Source organism: Hevea brasiliensis, chromosome 2, assembly GCF_030052815.1.
Source record: "Hevea brasiliensis isolate MT/VB/25A 57/8 chromosome 2, ASM3005281v1, whole genome shotgun sequence".
In the NCBI taxonomy this organism is placed as follows: Eukaryota; Viridiplantae; Streptophyta; class Magnoliopsida; order Malpighiales; family Euphorbiaceae; genus Hevea; species Hevea brasiliensis.
The window spans coordinates 84,307,336-84,319,609 of NC_079494.1; the positions used below are offsets into that span (position 1 = coordinate 84,307,336).

Sequence of the window (12,274 nt, forward strand, 5' to 3'; positions counted from 1 at the left end):
AAGAAAAAGAAAGACTTGAAGGAAGTAAAACCTAGAAACCCACCAAGCAAGGTTAGTGTTTATCTCTTAAATTTTTCTTTATATTAATGATTAACTATTTGTATTAAGTTGGAATTTGATAAAAGTTAAAACAAAATGTTAAGATAAGGGATCATAAAGATTTCAGCCAGCATGGTATGAAGGTATTGTTTCATGGTTTGATTGACTTAAATGAATATATGAACCTTAAGTAGTTGAGTTATTATGGTTTAAGGCTTAGAAAGTAGTTAAATATAATGAATTAGTGAGATTAGGGTTTCAATGCTAGGGTTTATGAACCAAAAATTGGACAAATACATAAATGGCATGTTTAACCTATTGTGAAATGAAATAATGGTCAATTATGACCAAATAAGTTGTGTGGGAATTGTTGGAAAAAAAATCAAATTCGTAGGTCAATGGTCATGCTGCTGGCAGCATGACCAAACTCACTTTGAAGGACCAAAACTCAAATTTTACAAGTCCAATTGGTATGCCACCAATTGGAGATGAAAATAGACATAAAAGAACACAATTTGCATTAAGGAACCATGGCCAAAAACTGACCAAAACTTGGTGAAACAATTGACCAAAGTGGATTGTTTGCAGGCTGCCACTGCACTAAATTGACCAAATGAACAGTAACTGTTCATTTGGTCATAACTCGAGTTAGACAGGTCAAATTGACCTGAAATTTGGCCAGGGGTTAGAGGGCATATAGATCTAAAACTTTCATGAAGAACATCACCCCAAATTATGCCATTAACCCATTCAAATTATTGAGCAAAGTTAGGTTACCAAACCTCCAACTCTGCAGAATTTTCATTGAGTAGCAATGTTTGGATAGCTATAACTCCCTCTAGAAAAGTCGGATTTAGGCGATTCTTGAACCGATGGAAACATAAGACATAGTAAAACATTTCATATGAAGAAAGTGAGACCAAATTACGAACTTAACTTGATCAAATTATTAACCAAAGTTGGACCAAAAATCTGCCAGCACCAAAATCTCAGTATGAACAGTACACGTGAACAGTAAACTTATTTTGGCCATAACTTGAGCTACAAAACTCCGATTGGGGTGATTCAAAAATGAGAATACACTTAAGACAATAAGGAACATTTTCTATGAAGGATGTTTTGTCAAATTCCAACAGTAGATCGACCAATGGAACAGTGCAACTTCGGAGAACCAAAACCGAAAATTGGCAATTTTGCCAAAATGACCTAAGCTTTAAACAAATGACCAAAACCAACAAGTTTGGTGAACAAAATGTGGTATGTGGGTGAAGTTGGAGTTCCGATACCTATTAAGCCTTAGAAAGTCAATAATTTGACTTGAATAGTACAGTGAATAGTAACCCGAAACACAAAATTTTGAGAACGTCGAATTTAACACGTTAGAGCTAGCTAAATGTGAAGTTAAGTTTATTTTGGATTTATTTTAAGTTTTAGTACTGAAACATTGGAAAATTTCGTGTTTCAGTGGAAAAAAATACCGGGACAGAACCCGAGGAGTCGAGTCAAGGCCAACAGGCGACTCGTTTGAGGTTTGTGCACAACATATACTTTTATAATCATCTTTTGCATATCGTTTTGAATAATGTGAAATATTGGATTATGGCATTCTTATGATGTTTGATCTAAATTGTTGAAATTTATTATGTATATTTGAAATGACAATGTTTAGCAAATTGTTAAGATAAGTTTTGAAACCACAATATCATGACCATATATTTGAACACCTCACTAGCACGACTAGTGGGGGTAATTTGTTTCGAATTTTGATTCCTTCTCTGGAGAAGTGTTGAGGTGTGCCAGTAGAAGAGGATGTGAATGGATATCCATATATTTGAGCTAGCTAGCCTTGTGATATGATTTCTCTTTAGCCTCTGGCTATTGAGATTCATGTGATTTCTCTTTAGCCTCAGGCTATTGAGATTCTATTTGTTTCGAATGGCATGATCTAGCTGTGGGTTTTATGAAATGTGTTTTGATACTTTGAAATGAACTTGGTTTACATGTAAAATCTTACAATGCATGATTGTATTAAATTTTCATGTTTAGCCAAATTTTTTAATGCATGTGCTTTAAGTTTTGCATAAAGATTATTTTAGTATATTGTGCACCACTGAGTCCTAGTACTCAGCGATAGCTTTATTCTTGTCATGAGATCTGAAACTAGAGGAAGCAGCGTGGAAATTTCTGAGGTGTGAGAAGCTACCAGCCTAAAGTTTTCGGGTATAATTTATACCCTAACTGTAAATACTTCTTTTGATGTATATATTGCACATAAATGTATGGACATGTAAAAGTGGGTCTTGAGCAGCTTGTACACAAATTTGTATGAAGTTTGTAATAAAGTTTAGTTTGTGTTTCTTTTGATATAAATTTGTAAGGTTGTGCATAAATTATTTTGTTTTTAATGAAATATGAATGATATTGATTGACAGTATTTTGAGAAATTGATTGAGTTTGATTGTGAAACCGAAGTAGTGGTTGAGAAAAACTTTTAGAAGTTCTTTTTACAGGTATTCGAAGAACGGTTTTTTCAAAATACAGAGGAAACTCTGTCAAAATTTTTTTAAGATTTGCGGAAAACTAAAATGGCCAAAAATATTAATTAGTTTTAATTTCAACTAAATGTTTTAAATACTTATTAGAAATGCTCACCACTTGTCAAAGATAAGAAAATTGTTTTAAAATCCCTTGTAGGGTACTTAATGAGTTATCGGTAGGTGAAGTTCGGTAGTTCATTAGGTATTCTACGGGATCATGTTATGCCTTACAGAGGGGTAAGGTGTGACACTGGATCTCTAACCAGATCTATTAGATCCCTCATTTCTCATCGAAGGTCTTTATCAAAAGAGTACATTCAAGCTTCTTGGATGGACCAATTCTCTCTTCAGAGCTCGTCAGCTAAACAATACGTGACCTTAAAAATCCCACCTCCATTAATTCCTAAATGGAGACAGGAGGGATTTTCCCATTTTCACTTTGGAGCCATAAGACTTATCCTCAGTCTACATTGAAGGCAAAGGCTTCCAGTTACGGCTAGGGTGTCACTTCTTAACACTAGGTTCTTACAATATGAGCATGCTATAATTGGGACGTGTCTCACCACCTTATATGCTGGAAGTGTAGTATTGACATTCTTCCCAAACTATAATCTCTCATTAAGAGATCCTCATCTTAGCACTACTCTAAAGGTCTAAGTCCAACTCACAAGTGCAGCACAAGTAACATCATCTATGATGGCTACTTTACACCATTATATCATTTATAGACTATAAGATCATGCAGTAGATCTATCTCAACCATCCGTCTCTAATGATGCTTTGATCATCCTGGCTGATTCTGAGACTTCCCTGACTGTAGTCCATATACTAAGGCAACTGCCTAGAAGTGAGCTTGAGCAGCTTATCCCAAAGGAATGGCTAACTAATTATGAGAGGCTTCATTCAACTTCTCAAGCAATCCAGATCACAGAGTCTTCCTTCAAAAGAAATGCTGATGGTACGATGCAGACTACCTTTCAACCACCTCGGCATTCCACAGGATCCTTACTTGTGTTCCAGACCATGTTGGTCTAGCTATTAGAAAAGGAACAAGAAGATTTTCCTATCAGAGCTGTAACTCCGGATAACGATTATGTCTATCCCCATAAGATAGATGGTCACTGTCCTTGGGATCTCCCAGGATCGAACATGTGTGATATAGACTGTGATTATTGCAACAACTACTAGAAAAATGAATATGACCATCCATTGTCTGATAAGAATTGGAAAAAGCTTACCAAGAGGTCCAAAGCCTCATGCAAACATAGCAAGTTCTTAGAAGAGACTATCCAGATAACAGCCCATGGATTGGCATCAATGAGGAAACCAAACAGAAGAAACCTCTTCCCATCTATGAACTTGCCCTAGAGATCATCAGGAAAGAAGGGAAACAACCTCCTCCTCCTAAACTAATAGTTTCTCTTCCCCCTGCACTACCTTTGGTGTAGCCCTGCATGATGTTTTCTCCTACCTCTTATGAATCAGATTTTCCCCCATTGGCTCAACAAATAGATCAACAAACCAAAATTTCCACCAGACCTTTCATTCATTCAACTAAGGTTAATACTGAAGGTCAAATTACCCCGATCACTCAAGCTGAAGAAGTTCTAAATTGGCAAACAAAGAATACAACTGTCCAGAAGAAGACACTGTAATGAATTGATTCTAAGATTGATCAAGTCCTTACAAGGACTCAACACATTGATCAAAAGGTGGATTCTTTTACTGCATTCGCTCAGAACATGTACAGAGACCTACAAGGGAAAATTATATAGCTTAACAAGGATTTGAAATCCTTGATTCAACAAAGGAGATTTGGGATGGAGTTCAATCAGAAGGAAGCTGAAATTGGAAGGCTAAAGAAACAGCTAGCCCAGGTTAAAGCAGACCTGCATAAACCAATAGAAGCACCCATTTCTTACAGCCCATTTTCTACACAAATATCTCATAATCCTTTCCTTCCTACCCCTAAACTTGCTTACTCTCCTTTTGGCCCTTTTAACTATTCCTATGAACCAGCTCCAGTAACTTATAACCCATCTCCCTTATTTAGACCAGCTCCTACACCTACCAGATATGAACCCAAAAGCCCATCTTCTTCAGAAGAATCCCAGCCTGGCAAAAGAAAGATTGACAAAGGCAAGGATAAAATGTATCCTGATCCTCTTCCTTAGCACATGATATCAATACCTTCTGAGCCAGAAGATGACTCTTCATCAGAAGAATTATCCAGTGATGATAGTGAAATAGGACAAATGGACATTACGGCGTTACTGATGGCTAATCCTCCACCAACCTCATCACAAACTAGCCCTTCGCCAACTACAGATTCTACTAGCTACACTACAGGTTCGATTGGGCCTCCTTAAGCCCAAGACCCGCATGTAGAAATGCCTGAGGATGATCCATTCCTGGACTTTAATTTTCAAGGAGCCCAACATCAATATTCCAGGCCTAGCTCAGGCCCATGGTTCACATTAGATGATATTCCCCCATCAAAATGGAGGGATTGCCTTGCAGAGTTCAAATCTTGGCTTGATGTCCAAATGCTTTGAGATGGTGCTAACTCACATGTTGTCCTTAGGGTGTCTATATCTCGAACTGTTGGAACACTCCAAGACTGGTTTGCTTCCATTGGAGAATATCACAAAGCTCAGTTTTGTCATCTAAATGTCATATAAGCTGTTAATGCTATCTTTGCTAAATTTCTTGGAGACGCCTCACTGTATAGCAAGCAACTGCGTCAGGAGTATTTTGACATGCGTTGCTGTTCTTTGAAAAGGACATATATTGAAAAACATTATCAATGCATGGCTCAGCACTACTATCTACTAAATGGTTACAATGATGTCAATCTCAGACATACATACATTGCCTCTCTCCTAGAAGCATTACAACCAGAGCTCCACAGAAGCATTACTACTACCAGCAGAGCAATGAATGCCATCACCATCGAAGAACTACACCAGATGACTTTGACTTGTCTGGACAAGATGTGTGAGTAGCAGAAGTTGTTCAAGGATATCATTAATAACAGCAAAGCCTTGAAGAACGTTTGCCAAAATTCCCACCTTACTATCAAATGCGAGGAAAAGAATTGTGAGTGCAGACCTAAGAAAAAGGGACGCTACAAGAAGTATTTTGGTTCCTCAGGATCTAAATCTACCTTTAAACAAGGAAGAGGAAAGAAACTAGCTAGATACTTTCGAAAGAAGAGGACGGGCATGAAGAAGTCTGATCGATGCTACATTTGCAGAAACCGAGGCCATTATGCAAAAAACTGCCCCAAGAACCCCAACAAGGCTATCAAGCTGCTGCAACATATTCAACAGGCCTCTCACATTTCGCTATAACAGGATGACATTAAATCCTTGTTCTTTGAACAAGATGAACCAGATGAAGAGACTGCTTTTGCCCTTGGAACGAATACCGATTTCAACCCAGATCATTCTCTGTCCTCAGAAGAATCAGAAACTGACACTGAAGCCCATTATCCTTCTTACCTAGCCCAACATATCCAATCCTCTCATCGGACCCATAACCCAAACACTATTCCAATCCCTCTTGTACCACTTCACATCCTTCCCACTAAGTATGATCGGCCCATTAGTGTTATTGGTTTTCTTGATACTGGAGCCCATAAAAGCATGATGAACCCAGCCATTTTGGCTCTTAAATACTGGGTCCCTCATATAGAATATTTCAAGATAGTAGATGGAAATGTTTTCAAAATGAGTCTCATAACCAAACAACCTATTGGGATTCAGTTCTTTTTCACCTGTATTCTTTGGACCAAAGTCATTGGGTCAGACCTTCATGATAAAGATTTGCATATTGGTTTCGAATTATACGAGCAAGCGAAGCATCTAAAGATCCTTCCAATGGAATTGAAATACAAAAGGAGTTTTCAACCATTCACCTCTGTCCCAAGGCTATACTCTTTGACTGATGCCTTAGCTAAATTCCAAGAACACAAAGAACTTCTTTTGAGATGCTATGCTGACTCTCATACACAATTCCATCATCGCCACCCCTTGTGGAAAAATCCAGAGTTCTTTGTCAATCTCCCATTCAAGCTTAATGAGGATATAAATCCAACCAAAGCATCACACCCAGGAATGAACCCAACAGACCTAGCTTTAGCCCAATAAGAGTCCAAGCAATTACTCCAATAAGGTCTAATAGAACCCACATCTTCTCAATGGGCTTGCCAGGCTTTTTATGTGGAAAAAAGGTCTGAAAGATTAAGGGGAAAAAATAGACTTATTATTGACTACAAACCCCTTAACCATTTCCTTCAGGATGATAAATTCCCTTTACCAAAGCCTGAAGCCTTGTTCACCCAACTCCATGAAGCCCATGTCTTCTCAAAGTTCGATCTCGAGGCAGGATTTTGGCAATTGGGTGTCAACCCTTCTAAGCAACCCAAAATCGCTTTTTGTATCCCTACAGCCCAATACCAGTGGACTGTTCTCCCATTTGGTCTTAAGACAGCTCCATCTGTCTTCCAAAAAGCCATGACAAGGATATTTAAGCCCATACTCTATAGTGCTCTCATCTATATAGATGACATCCTCCTATTCTCTAAAGATGTCATAGCCCACAAGGAACTCTTATCCACTTTTCAGACCTTAGTGGATTCCCATGGGATTATGCTATCTGAAAAGAAAAGCTCTTTGGCCCAGACTGATATTGGCTTCCTTAGAATGAAGTTAAAAGACGAAAAATACCAACCAGGTCCCCACATCGCAGAAGAACTATTAAAGTTTCCTGACAAGGACTTATCAGTAAAATAGATACAACAGTTCCTTGGTATTGTCAATTACATCAGGAAATTCATTCCTCATGTCGCCACTCATACCATCCAGCTGTCAAAGATGCTTAAGAAGACCACACCACTTTGGAAAAAAGGAACAAATAGAAGCAGTCAAGGCATTAAAAGAAGTGGCTTTAAATCTGCCACCTCTAAAAATTCCTAGCATGGGACACCAAATCCTTCAGACTAATGCTAGTGACACCCACTGAGGTGCTGTCCTTATTGAAAAGATCTACAGAGAAAAGCATATCTGTGGATATGCTAGTGGAGAGTTTCTAGAGCCATTTAAACACTACCACTCAGTATACAAAGAGATATTAGCTGTCAAAAATGGAATAAAAAGATTTGCGTTCCACCTCATTGGCCATCACTTTACTGTGGTCATAGACAGCTCATCTTTCCCGAAGATTTTAGACTTTAAGAACAAGACTCTCCAGAACCACAGCTTCTGATCGCCAAGTATAAATTAACGGTCCAACACATAAAGGGAAAGCATAACTTAGTTCCAGATCTTCTGTCTAGACCTAAGGAACTTCACCTCATAAAAACCCATTTCACATTCCCTTTGATCTTCATGGCATCCTCATCTTCTCCAGACACTCATAATTTCCTTACTCCCCCACCAGACAGTTTTCCACCAGGCTGTTCTCTTAACCAGCCTATTCCTAAAATAGCCCAATTCGCAAAGGACCACCTGTTTTATTTTCTAAGTGCTAGGAATACTCTGAGGGGACTGCTCCCCTCCTCATCCATCTTTATTCTTGATAACTCCTTCCTCACATGTTTTAGTATCCATCCTGACAGAGACCTTATCCTTAAGGAGTTATGGCTCCTATGGGGCATGGAGTACTCTATTCTACAGGGATAGAGTTCCCACTCACAAGTTTGTACTAGCACACTCTAGATAGAACAAACAGGACTCTCCTGTTTAGATTTTTAGAATGGTTCAAGCCCATTTCAACATGGCAATACAGCCTGAAGCATTTCATAGATACCCATGGGATCAAAGACAGGCCCATTAGAACTCAGCCCAACATTAAAACCATGTTTATCATGCATAAGCCTTTCTTCAGGAGGCCTGATGGACTTTTCTGGACCTAAAATGCTGAGTATGAATGGAGGACCTACGAAGGATCTATCACCAAAAAAGGACACTATGGGACCACTGAGGAGACAACTGGCAGAGCATCTCTGTGAAATCAATGGCTACCAGCCTCTGACCCTTCCTCACGTGAATTGTACATCTCTCGAACCCATCCGGCCCCTCACTGATGAACCCATAGATTGGCCCCATCCAATCTGGTAAGATTCTCAAGACCCAATGGATAGTGAAATACAAGAGACCATTGAAAATGCTAACCCACCATCACCTGTTGAGCACTGACAGTAGCTAAAGGACTTCTTTGGAGTGGATGACTCAGACGATTCTGATTATGACACTTTTAACCTGTTAACAATGCCATGATTAAAGTTAAAGTCTGTCAATCAAATTATGTAATAATTAAGTGTGCTTTATTTCTTTTACTTTAGAGTGTTAGTAGCTAGTCACTTGCCGGTTGCTTGTAAAAGCCAGACTCTCCTTGCTTATATAAGGAGACGTTCTATCCAGTTGTAATTAGACTAAAGTTTTCTCTAAAATAATATTGTGAGTTTTCTTCCATGGCTTTCTAAACTCTCTCTCTTTCTCCTGAAAACCTTAGAATGTGTATCTTGAACTGAAAAGGATATCCTGTCCAGTCAGGGCACCAAATTCTCTTTGTCATCCTGTCCTCAAGCCCAACCCATCACGCTCCACTTGCGTGGGACGTGTCAGGCCTAGCTCTTAGCGCAGAGTTTGCATTTTGTGTAAAGGGCGAAATCGAACCTGGGACCGCACAGACTTTACGAGGCTCTGATACCACTTGTACTGAAAAGGATATTTGATACACTAAAATTGTATAGATGTTTTTAAGCACATTTACATTATATTTCATAGCATTTAGGCAATTATTTTCATGCATAATAGTTGATTTCATTAGTTGTTGTAATTTCTATTGTAAAGCCCTTAATTCCAAGTTTTCTGCATCATTTCAGGTGTTTGGGTGAAGCTACAGAAGTATAGGAGTGCAAGAAAAGCTTGGAGGAGTCAAGAAACAGAGAATTTCTGCTGATACAAAGTACACGAGTCGTGAAAACAAAGCCCCAGACCCGTGTAAATCTCTGTTAGAAGAAAGCCAAGAGAATCGATGAGAAACACAAGTACACGGGTCATGTAATCAGACCCGTGTAATCTGCGGGGACCCGTGTAAGTCTCTGTGAAGCGCAAGTTTGAACAAACTTATGGGAACAACAGTACACGGCCCATGTAATCAGGCTCGTGTAGTTGGCACAGACCCGTGTAACTTTTTGTGCCAAAATAAGACCACGTGATTCTCCTCTAGCAAGTTACATGGCCCTACTTTGTGAGACCCATGTAGTGACACACGGGCTGTGTACTATGCTGTAACCAGTTTTATAACCTGAATTTCCCTCCTATTTTCGGATAAAAATGAGACTCCTAAGGCCCTTTGGACTCAGAGCAACCTAACCCTAGAGCAACCAATATAAATAGAAAAGAAAACATCAAAAGAGGGTGTGGAAAAAAAACGACTGCTGCAGGGAGACTACTGAAGGCTGCTGCTGTCGGGTTCCGCATCAGTACCCAAAGAAGTTCTGCAGCTGAAGTTCCACAAGATCAAAGCTACAAACTATCTTCGGTTTCTTCATTTCATCCCCCTAGACAGATTCTTATTGCTTCATTTATTTACATGGTTTTCTTTTTACTGTCTTTACTTTTTATCATGATGTTTGCTGAACTCACCATGAGTGAGTAGTTACCTTATTCTGGATTTAGGAGAGTAATGCTTGTAATTATTATTATGGATGAAATTAAGTTTTATTTACTGGATTTGAGATTCGTTTCTTGATTTAATTTCTTGTGATCTTAATGCATGCTATGTGATGGTACCCACTTAGACATAATTATAGATGTTGATTGAATGACTGAAAGGTGAAGATTAACATTAGAAAATCAAGATCTTGAACATAGAAATTCTGACCTAGACATAGGCTTATACCTTTGTGGAACCTAAAAATTGATCAAAGGTCATCACCATGAAAGTAGTGTTTGAATTAATTAAAATACACCCTAGATGCCTTGAGAGAGGATTTAGGATAACTTAGGGCTAATTTCCATAAAAAAAAAAATGAACCTCAATTCAGTAAATAAATAAGATAACATCCATAATAAGATTCAAGTATGAAATCTTAACTCCAGGATTGTTCCAAAAATAGATTACTTCATTTTAAGTTTACTATTCTAGTGTTTAAAGTTAACGAACTTTATTCCCTAAATATTCGATAGCCTAGACTGTCAAAATTACTGTGTAGATTGGTACTTGCTAAACAAAGGTCCTTGTGGGAATGATACTCTACTTATCACTTTATTACTTGTTAGTGATCCATGCACTTGCGGGATTGTAAAACCAGGCAAACAAGTTTTTGGCGTCATTACCGGGGACTCTTTGGTATTAGTAATATCAAGCGATAGGCAATTTAGATGATTTAGGCAATTATATTTATTATATAATTTTATTTTACTGGTTATATTTCTCTTCTTTTTTATCAGGTGCTCAATCTGGTATATGACCAGAACAAGGCCAGAAGAAGAAATATTGGACTATGATCCAAAGATAGACAGAACTTTGAAAGCCATCAGGAGGGAAAGGAAACATCAAGAGCCCAGTCAAGGAGATCCTGAAATTCCAACCATGGGTGATAATAATGACAGACCGAGACTCTTGAGAGATTATGGAGCACCATCTGTCTAAGGATTTCAGCCCAGTATCACTAGACCCACAGTAGAAGCCAACAACTTTGAATTAAAACCAGCATGGCTCCAAATGATTCAATAAGCCCAGTTTTCAGGTTTGCCTACAGAAGACCCACACTCTCACCTCCAATGATTTCTTTTCCTATGTGATACATTGAAGATGAATGGAGTGTTTGATCAAGCAATAAAATTCTGAGCATTCCCATTCTCACTTTGGGACAGAGCAAGGAAGTGGTTACTTTCTCAAGCAGTTGGAACATTCACTACTTGAGAGAATCTCTCTCAAGCTTTTATAACAAGGTATTTTCCACCTGTAAAGACTGCAAAACTAAGGCTTGAGCTCAACAACTTTAGACAAAAGGAGGGAGAATCACTCTATGATGCATGGGAAAGATATAAAGACCTACAAAGAGAATGTCCACACCATGGTATAGAAGATTGGCTATTAGTGCAAAACTTCTATAATGGGTTACTACTCTCTACAAGGAGCACAGTTGATTCAGCTACAGAAGGTGATCTAATGGAGAAAACGGTGCCACAAGCACTTGAACTTCTAGAAAGGGTGGCATACCATAACTATGAGTGGTCAAATGAAAGAGGAAATGCAAGGAAAACTGCAGGGGTACTAGATGTAGATGCCCTAAGCATGATAAATGTTCAATTTGATCAGCTCACAAGTAAACTCGATGTCGCAAGGTATTTTGCGATCGCTTGGTGAACACTCACCGAAGTGGGAAAGAGTGAGGAGTCGCCACTTTAATTTCGAGGGAAATTAAAGAAACCATTTATGAAAACAAACTAACATAAAACCACTTTGAAAGCAGAGATTCTAGGTTCGGGGTCCGTATATGGGCGGGGAAGGTGTTAGGCACCCCGCCTCGTCCCTCTATGAGGGTCAGCAGATTTAAAATTATGCTCTTTATAAATTAAAATCGATAGCTAGGAGGGTTAGGCTAGAATGAAGATGTTAATCCCTTTGATAAAAGAGAATATTTATTTTTTCACTAGTTTTCGGGTTACCCAGATACATAA

The 12,274-nt window shown here is 38.6% G+C and overlaps 1 non-coding gene across 1 annotated transcript; it reads right to left on the minus strand.

The window, feature by feature from the left end:
- Positions 1–11,567: 11,567 nt before the first annotated feature.
- On the minus strand, positions 11,568–11,674 carry LOC131178053 (small nucleolar RNA R71). The gene has a single exon (XR_009147184.1). It is a non-coding gene; the product is annotated as a small nucleolar RNA R71 (small nucleolar RNA).
- Between the last annotated feature and the right edge of the window lie 600 nt (positions 11,675–12,274).